This window comes from Solanum pennellii, chromosome 4 (assembly GCF_001406875.1).
Source record: "Solanum pennellii chromosome 4, SPENNV200".
Classification (NCBI taxonomy): Eukaryota; Viridiplantae; Streptophyta; class Magnoliopsida; order Solanales; family Solanaceae; genus Solanum; species Solanum pennellii.
In genome coordinates this window covers 32,555,917-32,563,105 of record NC_028640.1, presented here as the reverse complement: position 1 = coordinate 32,563,105, position 7,189 = coordinate 32,555,917, and the positions used below count along the sequence as shown (strand labels likewise).

The 7,189-nt window shown below is 35.8% G+C and overlaps 1 pseudogene; it reads left to right on the top strand.

The window, feature by feature from the left end:
- The first annotated feature begins 3,777 nt into the window (after nucleotides 1-3,777).
- Nucleotides 3,778-4,752, top strand: LOC107016668 (annotated as a pseudogene).
- Nucleotides 4,753-7,189: the final 2,437 nt, after the last annotated feature.

The window sequence follows — 7,189 nt, the reverse complement described above, 5'->3', positions numbered from 1 at the left end:
TGGGATTTTACTATGCGTCGCTGAGGCACTTCCAAATCTTATTTTTTAAAAATTCTTGGACAGAATGGTTCGTGATAGCCCCACTTTGCAAGGAAAAGATTTTTACTTCTGCATGATAACTGCACGTCGTGCATAAGCGTGTCAGTTCTTGGCTGCATGGCAGCTTTGCTTGCACACATTTGGGTCCTCCTCGGGGACCCTTTTGATGATCCCCGGGGCTTCGTTCTCGGATGTTTCGACCCTTTTTATATCAGGCTATGTGTAGGAACCCTTGGTAATGAATTTAACCTCCAAACCATCCCCCAAAACATCATTACAAAACACTACGACACACTAGTTCAACTTCGACTAGTTTCCTAACATCTTGGACGTTCTTGGACGTTTGACCTCAAAAACTAACCAACCTTTACGTAATTCCTATAACACTATTATTAAACCTTTTAGGACATTAAAACCTCATGAAACAAGTGTTAGAATCTAGTTGAATAGGAGTTTAACGTCCGGTTATAAATCCACTTAGGACCTACGAGGGGCCCTAGAAGAGGAGCGCAACTCTAAGGTAACCTGCCAAAAACTGCTCCAGACGACGCCCATCATTAATGGACAATAGTCATGTCGATGGCCCGTCGTCTAGGACGTAGCTCCATTCTTGGTGGTGGGAGATATTCCCCACATTTACAACCTATGAACCAATTCACGCCTAGCAGCACGGGCCGTCATTCAATCGATGCTCCGTTGATAGTGTCCGTTCATGGTGGTCCTGCAACAGATGTTGGACGTGCTTCAAAGGCTTGGGGTATTTTGTAAATTCACCCCACCACTTTTGTGAAAGTAGGATGATCATTTTAGGGTATTTAGGTTATTTTAATTTGGTTATAAGTCCTAGACCTAGACAAGACCACATTTCAAATATTCAAAACTTACTCACAAGAAATAAGTCTCTGAAAACCCCATAGAAGCTTGTACTCAATGAAGAGCTAGGAATACTGGTTGTGGGCGTTTCCTTCATAAATAATTCGTGGGTTTATTCTCATTGAGGTATGGTAGCCATCCTTGAACCTTCTAGAAAAGAGATTTCAAGAAAAGGGTTTCGAACTTCAACTACTTTATTCTTTGACCCTTAATATGGATCTTTGCATAAAAATGTTTTAATGATTAAAATTAGTTGTTCTTATTGTAAAATGATAATTTTAATGTCAAAACTTCAATGACACCATGTTTATGCTTTTTGTCAACTTTTAGCTTATGAAATGGGTGTAATAAACATGATTAGGAAATGTTAAAGTTATATTTTATTGATGGTTATATTGTGAGTAAGCTACTTCCCTAGGTGATATTTTATGATGCATTATTGTATAAATTGTGAATAAGTTGTGAAAGCTTGGGAATTGGTTAGTTGGTTTTATTGTTTAACTCTTATGGTGAAATGTTCTTGAGTGATATGGTCCACCTTTGGTAGCGGTGTTTACATGAAGTTCATGATTATATTTTATAAATGTGTGTATTGTTAATGTGTCCTTGAAGGCATACAATGTGATGTGAAATTATTGTGATCATTATTTAAGAATTATCTTCGAAGATTTAATGTGCATATTGATGAGATTATGTTTAAGTGAAGAATATGTTCATGTTATGCCAACTAGTGTGTGAAATGTGATGAATGAAAGTATAAGTATGTCTACAGATCAATGCAATCAAAATGGTTATTATATGAAAGGTTTGCTCATACACACACACTTGAATGAATGAACGAATGAATGATAATGGGGGATTTTTGGGGTGAACACTCTTCGTGAGTTGTAATGAAGTGTTTATTAGCAACCTCACTTTTTCCCAAGAGCTTTCTTAGGTATGTTGGAGGATGGATACTCTTCGTGGGTTGAGATGGTGTCCAATAGTTATCCCTTAACCTTTAGCACTGAATGTTTAGACTCCGTGGGGGGGGGGGGTTATTCTTAGCAACGAGAGTATTTGAAGAAGGGGTGGCTCTTCGTTAGTTGAGATGTTGTATCCAATGTACCTTTTGATATGATTACTCGTCGTAAGTAAGAGAATGAGTTACTTAGAAGAAATCTTCTTATCCATTAACTATGCTCCCGCATATGTATAGCTATTGGAGATTCCCTGTAAAGGCTAAGAGAATGACCCTACTCTAGGAAAGTGGGGATCCCTCACTTAATAGGGGTTAATGTTGGGATTCAATGTCTAGATCTCATGGTATATGTCGGTTAAATCTAATCCCCTAAAAAATGTAATGAAATAAGTCTTCTAAAGAGAGTACTACTTAGGGTCGTTGTTGGTATGGGATACTATCTATCCATTGTACAAGTAGGCACTTGAAAAAGCAGTCTTTTTGTGTATTTATATGCAATGAATGAATGGATCTTTAGGTAATGTAAATAAAGTTATGTGATGTAATGACTGATGTTAATAAAACATGTTAAAGTTATGTCTGGTAGGATGAAGTATATGAATGATAAATGTGGTCTACCTAATCTCATGGAATCCTCAAGAAACACATTGTGGGGGTAGTAGTATGGGATGCTATTCTCATAATGCACCTTGTGTAACTTTTAATTCCACATAGGTAAGGAAACTTATGTGAAGTCTTTCAATGCAAGTATGCCTCTCAAATGACTAGTTATAGAGTGTGGACTTGTTACCCCAGCGATGTAAGTCTATAATGGTTAGTCTTGAGTATCACTTAGGTGTGCATCGAAGAAATTGTATGGGTGGTTCCTAATTGCTTACCTTGGTGAGCCCTATGATAACCTTGATTAGGGAAACTTCTAAGGAAATGGGTCCACTGTGGGTTGAAGATTTGAGTTCACTGAATTGCTGGGTTTACTATAATGTTTCTTAAGTTTAGTGTAAAGTGGTTCTTTATGCTAAAATTTTGGAAGTTCTTCCCTATGAGCTAAATGAGGATTTATATGTTTTTTTACCTCTATATTCATCAAGTTTATACTTACATTGCATGGAAGTTTATTTCTACTAAAATGTCCCTTTTTGTATAATTTTTCATAATTTCATACTTAGTACAATGTTTGTACTAACCCCATACTTTTCTCTACTTCATAAGTATAGGTTGGAGGCTAGTGGAAAGTTGAAGTCAAGCTTGGGAATTAACACTCTGAAGATAAGTACGTCCTCATATATTCGAGGGTATAATCTTTATTTCTTTAGTTCTTCTATAAGACTTGTATAAGACTTATTGTGTATTTTCTTTCAAATATAAAGGGTTGTGTCCCTATGATATTTAAGTTGTGTCTTTAAGTTGGTTTGTGACAAAGATAATACTCTTTAGTATTCATAAAAGATATTTCCTTATTATTATTATTTCTCGTGAAAAGTTTTAATTCCGCACTACTTCTAATGTTTTATGTAATGAATAATAGCAAAGGCTTGTGGAAGACATCCGAAAGGTCCAGTACACAATTGTCCCGACCCAAAGCTTTCCCTACCGTCTATAGGATACTTTCGGGATGTGAAAAAAACTAAGAAATATTGGTGAAGAATCCATGGGAATCCAATCTCCAAGCTGTTATTGAGCTTTATCTCCAATGCATGTTTTTAGGGATGTTTGTTTATAAAAGGGAAGTCTAATTTTTGAAGAGTGAATTGGGTATGGGGTTTTGATATTAATAACCAAATTTAATATACACAAAATGGGTAAAATAACATTCTAGGATCAGGTTATGACGTGGGGTGAATTTCCTGTTCGCCCCTTAATGAAACAGTGCGCATTGCAGCAAAATACTGATAGACAACCTCAGGATGCAAAGGTTCCCTAGGTGGGAGTATTGGAAACTTAGCCTCGTAAAAAAGAGATGTTCAAGGCTTCTGAATAGCGGTCAGTTATTTGAGATTCGTAAAAAGAATAAATTTAGAGAACCTTCTGTATATATGTTAGCAAGTGGGGAGACTAGCTAGTGGACGTTTGATCGTGAGTTTCAGCCGGAGGAAAATTCTATGACTTACCATCAAATATGTGTTTCACATTTTGAGATAAGGAATCACTTTGTGGAGAAACACATTTACTTGTTTCGGTTTTTAAAATCCATGGCCTAGTTATTCAGATGTTTGAATTAGCAATGAGTTGTTGGTACAAAGTTCCTTCTATAGTTAATCCAAGATATTTATTTGCATGAGTTACGTGTGACACCTCTATTTTGTTTCTAGTGTGTTGGTATTTTTTGAATACTGAGGTTTATGAAGAAATACAGCCCCTGTAGCAAATCGTGGAACCCACTGACTAGGATGAAGAGGAAGCAGTAGCTTTGTTCAGGATGTTACATGGACAAGAAATTCTACGTGATCGGGGGAAAAAATCACAACGGAGAGCTTACATGTGGAGAATTCTTCGATGAGCGTTGGAACAAGTGGAAGTTGGTTCTTGACATATTGAAGGATGATCTAGTCCTAACATGCCACTCACTACTCCTCATTGCTATCATGAACAGTTAGTTGTACCCACTCGAGATATCTTCAAATCACCTGAAGCTTTACCTGAAAAAAAGCAATATTTGGAAAATATTAGGACAAGTGCAAGTGAGAGTTGATTTAAAAAGAGGATGGGGAATCACTTTCGAGACATTGGAAAATGAACTTCTTATAAATGGAGATGCTTCTTATCTGGGTTATTCCATCGCTATAAATACTTTTTGTCCAGACCCTAATGCAATTGAGTTTTAGTGGAAACCTCTGGGCAATGATTGAAATCGACTTAATATCTTTATCTTAAATTATTAGTTTATGGTAACTTGAATAATGTCATTTATCTAGCAAACAACATACGAATTATGATTCAAATATATATGTTGCAGGAGAAGAAGAAACATTTGCATAGATTCAAGGAGCTTACAGAAAAACTGGACTTTGAAACCTTTCTAAGAAGTCTTGGTAAAATAATTTGTTTCCACACCTTGATTCACTTCAAAAAGAACAAACACTCTAATTTTTTCAAATAAATTATCTTTTAGAGCAGCAACAAAATATACTTTTAGCGCAACAAATTCTCAACTAAATCAATCTACAAAGGGAATTAAAAAACATTCAGTTGCAATACGTACTTCACTAGGTCGTCTCAAATCATATGCAACCTTTCCGACCGGTTGCAATATTTCATAGGGACCCATGTACAATGGACCTAACTTCCGCTTCTTACCAAATCTCATCACCCCGTTCATAGGTGAAATTTTTAAGTAAACCATATCCCTTTCTTCAAATTCAAGATCTCTTCTTCTACTGGCACTGTTATGACCCTCAAGTACACCCTAGAAGCTAGAGCACTCTTGAGTCGCCACACTGCGTACTTTACATCTCAGAGGTCTTGTACCAGCCTCTTAGAAATTATTCATTGCATATGAACGAAAAGTAGTGCAGAATTAAAACTTCTCCTAAAAAACATAATGTGAAGGTTATTTTATTAACCATTTAAGATATGTCTTTAAAACAAACTATGATAATATGAATAACAATTTCTTGGGACACAGCCCACAAAAGTTTAATCATAAAGAAGAACATAAAAGAACATAAGGGTAGTGTCCTGGGATGATATGAGGACTCACCAATCTTCATTTAGTGAAATCCTCGGAAACTCTACTCTTCAACCAAGTCAATATTCTCAAGACCCTACATTGGATTAGCATGCTTTAGTACAAAACGTACTAAGTATGAAAGCAAACATACAAAACATAGATATCTCAAAGGTTAGTCAATAATAGTCATGATCATAAGAGATAAAGGCATAACCATAACATGAATATCATAAGCATATTGAAGAATCACAAAGCATATAACAGTTCATGTTTAAATCATTGTCCTTCTAACTCAAACAAAAGACATCACAAGCAACCGCCAAGCATACTTTTGGAAGGCTAAGGTAGCATCTCATACTACCACCAAAGCTAAGTACCTCTCTTTGGTCAATCTTGATCATAATCCACTTTTATAATTAAGACATAAGTTCTTCATCTACTAAGATCCTCTCATCTTTAGCCTACTATACTAGGAAAGACAACTCTAGTCCAATCATATCTTCAATCTCTTTCTTCATTAGTAACCCTAGGTTATACCTTCTGCAATGCATTTATGATGCCCCATAACACAATACATGCAGGGTATTACTTTTAGATTCTTTCTCTATTACTTCTTACATTTGGATCCTAGCCCCTATGTTATTCATCTGAACACTATGAGATAGTTCTTTAAGTGTGTCTACATTACATAACATTATGGATCCTACGATATATGTTTTAAGGAATGTCTTGATCTCTTAATAATCATGAACACTACGAGATACCCCTTGGGCGTGTCTAAGTTCATTCACACATAATGAAAAATACGAGGTACCCCTTGGGCATGTCTATGTTCATTCTTTTCTTGAACACTATGAAGTTCATAGAATATTAAAATATCTACAAGGATACCTTAACTCAAGTGGGTAAAGGACTCCCGCCTCATGAGACCTACTTGGATAGTCACCACAACTACTAGGTTTGGCTCTCCTTTATACTTGGAGTTTGGACCCTTGCTAGACTATCCGTGTCATATTTCATAACCACTTGGAGTGAAGTATATACTCCAAAGTTTTCTTGTCAATCCTTTTTCAAAACTTTAATGTCATGGTGGGATGTCCTAGACAATATCTCCATGATCAAGTGAATCTATCACATTCATTCAGAAACCCTAAAGACACATCCAACAACCAAACTATGGTTCATTAGTAATCAGTACTTTCTATCTTCAACCATAGGTAGATTATCTAATCTTCTAGCCTTACATTTCTTCTCAAATTCTTCATTACTAGGTGAATATAGCCCTAATTCATCTTTAAGGTTCAACTCAATCAAGACAAGTCCTTATCAATTAAGTCTAACTCAATTCATATCTAGGTGATTCAATGAAGATTAAGTAGTATGTAATAGAACTGAATTAAGAAGAACAACTTAGAAACTTCATCTAGCCTCTAGTGGACTAAAATTCCATGATCACCATCAATTACTAAAATTCACCATGAAAACTTCATGAAAACATGATATAATCATCATATAAAAATAATGAATGCTACCCACCAGATTGGGATCACAATCAAGCCTTACACACAATGCAATCACAACCCTACATATATTGGGGTTATTTCGACTCACAATTGAAGTGAAACTAGGGGGACTTCATGTATGGAAGA